Here is a 6,000-nt window from a genome sequence, read left to right on the forward strand (position 1 = left end):
AAAAACCATACTCAAAATCTAACTCAGTGATATACCAGAGAAAAATATTATGAGGATGAGACAACATGTGCAACATTCCCTATATTAATATAGGGAACTGTGCAACATTCCCTATATTAATATATTTTGAAAGCTGGAGGAGTCTCGTGGAGGTAAAATCCTCCCAAAGGCCATCTAGGACCTTTTGAGAATGTAATTCCTTCCCTTTTAATAGAGTATCTGAGTTTACATACAGACATTATATGCAGGAACAAAAAGCCTTGACTTAATCACCTATAGGGGCAAATTAATTTTAATTCACCTAAATCATCTCCTAAACGAGTCAACAAAACTAAATAAATTACCTTATGGATTTTAGCCAACTCTATTTCCTATTTTATTATAAACCTACATATTAATAGCCATGTATGTGGCCGAATCTCCTTTACCTTGTCAGTGATTTATGAGAGCTGAACCGCTCGGAACTAGGGCTGGAGAAGATGTTTAATTATAGTCATAAAAGAGGTAACAGCGGCCTTTACATCTCATGAATTTCACTTAAAATATCCTCCCTACAATATTTATATTTGTTTCAATACGTATTTGCACAGACAACCGAGAAGAGCGCTTCTGTATCACAGCTCCAAGGACCTAATGATTATAGGAGTCATCTTGTGAGAGGAACAGCCACTTACTCGGAAGATAATTACATGTTTATCGTTAACATAAATCTGCATTTAATTTTCCCTAACGCTCAAACAGCTATTAGTACAGCAACATGGCTGCCACAATCCACCCTCCATTCTCACCAACCATCCTCAAATGGGGAAGAAAAATATAGAAGAAGAATCTATATTTGCCCGATAAAACATGAAGAGGGAAAGGTACGCAAAAACTTCGAACATCCTTTCTGAGGAATATACGAAGACTCGGGAATTTATGCCATAGATACTGGAATGAAGTGAACAAGCAAAATGAGTATTTATAGAAAAAAAAGAAAAAGGCAATTTGATTTGCCAAGGAGTTTTGTGTTGGTTTTGCTATTATTGCAGCCCCGTGGGCGGGTGAAGTTCGTCCCTCTCCTCCTGGCGTTTCCTTACTCAGCACTTGAGGCTCAGCCTCGTGTCTGGATAATTATAACCTGATCTTTTGAAAGAATCTGGAAGATGACAAATGGTTTATCAATGCTCCGCTAAAAGAGCTAGAATCCATTTATTTACAAGTGTGTTATCAAACAGATTTCACTTTGTATCACTATGCTCTTGTGCCTTTTATGTTCCATCACCATCACTCACTGATCTTTACATTTCCCTTGCATTCTGTTACCATGATACTATCATCTATATCTGGAAAGAACAAAAAACCCACTTTCCCATATCCAACCCTTTTGTTGCCTACGTTAAATATACCTAAAGGTTATTTCTTACACCTCTATATTTAAGATAAGCTGAACTAATATCATGGATGAAATCCAGCAGTAGCACAGACCAGCGTAAAACCATTTCATTTAGTCTGTAGTGATTAAATCCCTACCCGAGCCTTATAAAAAAACAGTGGGATAACTCCAAAACCAGAGTTTAAATTAGAATCAGTTATTGATGGTCCTGTAAGATTATTTTTTTAGGCTTTTATATAAACCACATTTGCTAAAATTTCTCGACGAACAATGGCATGACAGGTTGGCAACATGACTGAATATCAGAAACTATAAGCACACGCTAGTGTCTCGTTTCTGTGACAGCTTCTGCACTTCTGTACTACTCATTCTGTTACAATTTGTTGTTAGAACTTACTGGGATTCTTTCTTCAATATTAAGCTCCTCTTTCTCCGGAGTTTCCAAAGCAGTTGCTCCAACGGGGATGAAGTTCTCGTCTTTCGCGCTGGTGATTAAGTGTCTGGAAACCACCGACGAGCACCTTGTGGAGCCCAAGTTCCCTTGGCCACCTTCCCCTGAACTAAGTGGAAGATTCAAACTATCTGGGGAAATATCACCAAAATTGTCCACACTGACGTGGCCAGCAGGAATATCCAGATTGTGAGACCGATTTTCAAGAGCAGCACAAGTCTCCTGGTCAAAAGTTGGAGAGTTTCCATCCTCTCTAAGGAGCTGAGCAACCTCCCTGGAGACAACGACTTTTGGGTCTGAACTTTGCCCTGTACTATCACTTTCTGCATCTTCACCGCTAGATCCAGAAACAATCTCAGCCATAAACTTTTTTGTCATGAAGCCTAAAGTATGTTCAGACACCCCTAAAGCATCACCTTTTTCTTCCAGAGGCTGCACTGCCTCTGTTGAATTTGCTGGTGCAATAAATTCAACCAAGGACGTGTTCTCGCTGGAAACATTTACCACGTTGTCAGACTGAGATCTAGTAAGAGGGTGGACAAGCAGCAAGTCTTTATTATGAAAATACAAACTTCCCAGGGAAGCTGTCTCTCTAGAGGATGCAGCAAGACGATCTCTGGGGTCTCTAGAGCTTTTTTGTGTTGACAAAATATGGTTTGAAGAGCTGGCAATGTCACTGTAGGCTTTCTTTCCAGGAGAAACTCCACCTGGGTCACATGAAGTTAATGCCTCAGATGTTTCCTCCGGTTGGCTCACGTTCCAAGCCCCCACCTTGTCCATGAAACTGAGCGAGGGGAGAGACTGAATTCTTCCAGAATGGGGATATTTCAATTTTAAGGACTCAAAATGTTCCTTGTTTTCTTTCGGAGCGCATTGGAGTGAATGTTGCTTCTCAACAGTTACAGGTGGAGATGAGTTCCCTGAAGTTTCTTCATTTAAGCATGAAGGAGAGGCCTGAATAGCGGATTTCATCACAAGGACACCAAGTTCTTTCGCTTTAACGTTCTTCTTTAGAAGTATCCCTGGAGTCGACTGATAGCTTGGGTGAGCAAAGTGTACAGAGAATGAACCATCACCGACAAGATTAAAGGAAGGGGAAATGCTTGTAACTTTATGTCCCCTTTCTATGGAAAAATCCGATATAGTTAATTCACTTACTGCAGGTTCTACCTCCACTGGGGCTTCCCCACCACTTGGGGAAGGGGTTTCCACATCAGTCACAACCAGTTTTTTAAGTGCACGATCACTGATGTTGGTCACAGTAGGAACAACCTCCTCCATCTCAAATGTCACCGCAGGAGACAGTTCTTTGCCCTGAGGATCTAGGAAAGCTCCCTGGAGCTCCTCAGCAACGGCCGTGAGCTTCAGGCTTTCAGAGCCGTTGAAATCCACACCATGTTCCTGCGACACTTTGGCTATTTCAGAAATCTTTGCAGAAAAAACACCCTGAGCATTTGAATTTTTACAATTGTCTTTCCTCAAATCATCAGATAAACCGTTAGAATTATCAGGCTCAGGAACCTTTTCTTTCTCCAGCTTCTCTAGCTGCTTTGTGCACCCTTCTGACTCACCCTCAGCCATTTTCCCCTTCTCCTTTTGCGTCTCTCTGTCACTTCTTCCCGAATTCTCAGCCAGTGCTGTTATACAAGAGGAGTTTTCTGCAGATGAGAACTCATCGCATCTCAGGAACCCTTTTTCTTTCTCCAAAAGCTCAAAACCAGGTACGTTGCTGTCAGGGGAGAAACATTCCTCTTTTCCAGCCGCACTACAGGGCTGTTTTGCAAGAGAAGCTTCTGTTTGGTTCAGTCTATTTGCCTTGGTGAGCATCACGTTCGAAGCAGACTTTGCTAAGTTGTCACTCATTTGGGGAATCAACGCCTTCTCATTAGTACCATTTTTCCAGCCTCCGTTTGCCTCCAGTTGCCCAGAGAAAGAGATTTGAGACAAAGAGCCGCTACAAGCGGCATCACGAGGCTCCAGGTGTCTGAAGGTGACGGGAAGGGACAAAGCGAAGTCGTCACCGGGAGCATCCGCAGGTGTTTCCGCGTCCGGCGGCGACGCAGCTTCACGGACACGCGAGGGCTCGCGATGCTCCTCAGACACCCCGGAGACATCTGGGAACCCTCTGTATGGGGCAAGAAAAGAGCATTGCTGAGTAGTTTGCATTTCAACACCCATATTCTCTGCTTGAATAGAAGAGGAAAAGCTTCACTCAAACAAATAACTGGGGTTTAGCAACGTGAACATAAATACATCGCCTAAACAGGCTAACGTGAAGAAATACAAAGTCCAAACAATATCAAAAAGCCCTATAAAGGTTTGAAAATAATATTAGTTTCTACTTAGTATGTCAATATTTTTCATACTATTTAGGATGGAAGTATTTTTTACTAACAGGATTTTATTAATTAAATAAAATATAGGAGTTACTTACATACATAAATCTGCATGTGATTTTTTTTTTAATCTAAATCACCTATTCCAGTTTCATTATATCAATTATTTCTTTAGAGGATACACAATAAGCCAGGTCTCAGAGGAACACAAGAGACAAATTCCTATCAATCTCTAATATTTTTATCATTAATTTTGAATTAATAATTATTTCATATAAAAATGATGATCAAACCCCAATTCATATGACTCCGTAGATGCAGATCACCAGTTTTGGTGGAACTAAGTTCTGATGCACGAAGTGAAGTCACAGTGTATTAAATTAGGAAACAAATATGTCACCTGTCACACACCAAAAGGACAAAGAAGCCCAAACACCAGTGACGCTGTAAATATCTTTTTTATCTCTTTTTAGTAAAAGGCAGAGGATTTCTTGCCTTCTTTACACAAAAGGAATCATTCGTCACACCTCGAAATGAAGGCTCGGACAAAGACTTTTAATGAAATAGCTATTTATGTATTTATACTTTACCTAAAAATCTTTATTTTAGATTACACAGAACATATATTGTGGTTCGAATATGCTGGAGTAACATTATTCCATGTACATTTATGCACATATTTACAACTGTAAATACAAATTGTATCTGATTTGTGTCCCCAAAATTTGATGAAGCTTATCTGAGAGTCTAAGAAAGCTACAAAGACATCTCAGAGGCTGGAGTTCCTATTTGTCCCATTTTCTTCAGGTACATTAAGGATGACAAGTTCAGAAGAGGCTTGTTGTGGTTTTCCCTTGTCCAAACTCTTTTGAGGGCAAAATAAAAAGCTGTGCAGAAGCCAGACAATGCCTTCTCTCTATATGAGATAAACAAAGAGGAAACCACATCTCTGTCTTATTGCTGTGACCAAAAAACTGTAATTATTTCATTATCCAACACAGGACAATTTATGGCCACTCAGGAAAAAAGGTTTCGGTTCTACCATGAGACCAGGTGATTTTATCCTACCTTAAGGGAACAAAATCCATCTCTGATCGCTGGAGAAGCGTCTCATCTGAAAATCTCGGGCCTTGCGTTGGACACATCAAGAGTGGGAAACAGGGAGAGAATTGACTGTCCTGGATATCTGTTAAAAACAACAGTAAGAGAGTCATAAACGTGGCCAGGCAATCCCTCTTTAAGCCACCCTGCCAACTAATACAGCCTTCAAAATTCAAACCATGCCAAGCGCCGTGAAAATGGTGTAATCCCATCATTTAAATCCTCTGCTGAAGCATGTTCCTCGTGGATTTAATCCATTCTTCTTCCCACGGATCACACTGGGGTTTCTTCTCGTCAATCTCAAAATGCTCCATGACACTGACAGCTCCAGCTCACCCTCTTAAACCTCTTTTGGGGCACATTTCTCTCCTTTTCCACTCACTATTCAGCACCTCCCCTCCTGATTTCCATGCAGTCTGATGCTTTTCCCAGTCTCCATTTTTCCATAAAGGCTGTATAGGCTTTTCTTTACAGTTCCAAGATACAAGTAATAATAAACGTAGTCACTACAATTATACCAGTACCACCGTTTACTGCTTTAGCAGTTCATTTAGTTTATATCATACATTTCTTTGCTCTTTGAGCACTTTTTTTCAGTTGACTGCTTACAAAACCCAACAAAAATGTTTTATATCGCAGGAATAAAACCGACTATAAGCTGTATAAGTCTAAAAGACTAAGTACATGTTTTGATGGATGAAAAAAATTACTTCTAACACTTTGACAAGCGAGATTTT

The sequence above is a fragment of the Nesoenas mayeri genome (genome assembly GCF_963082525.1).
Source record: "Nesoenas mayeri genome assembly, chromosome: 4".
Classification (NCBI taxonomy): Eukaryota; Metazoa; Chordata; class Aves; order Columbiformes; family Columbidae; genus Nesoenas; species Nesoenas mayeri.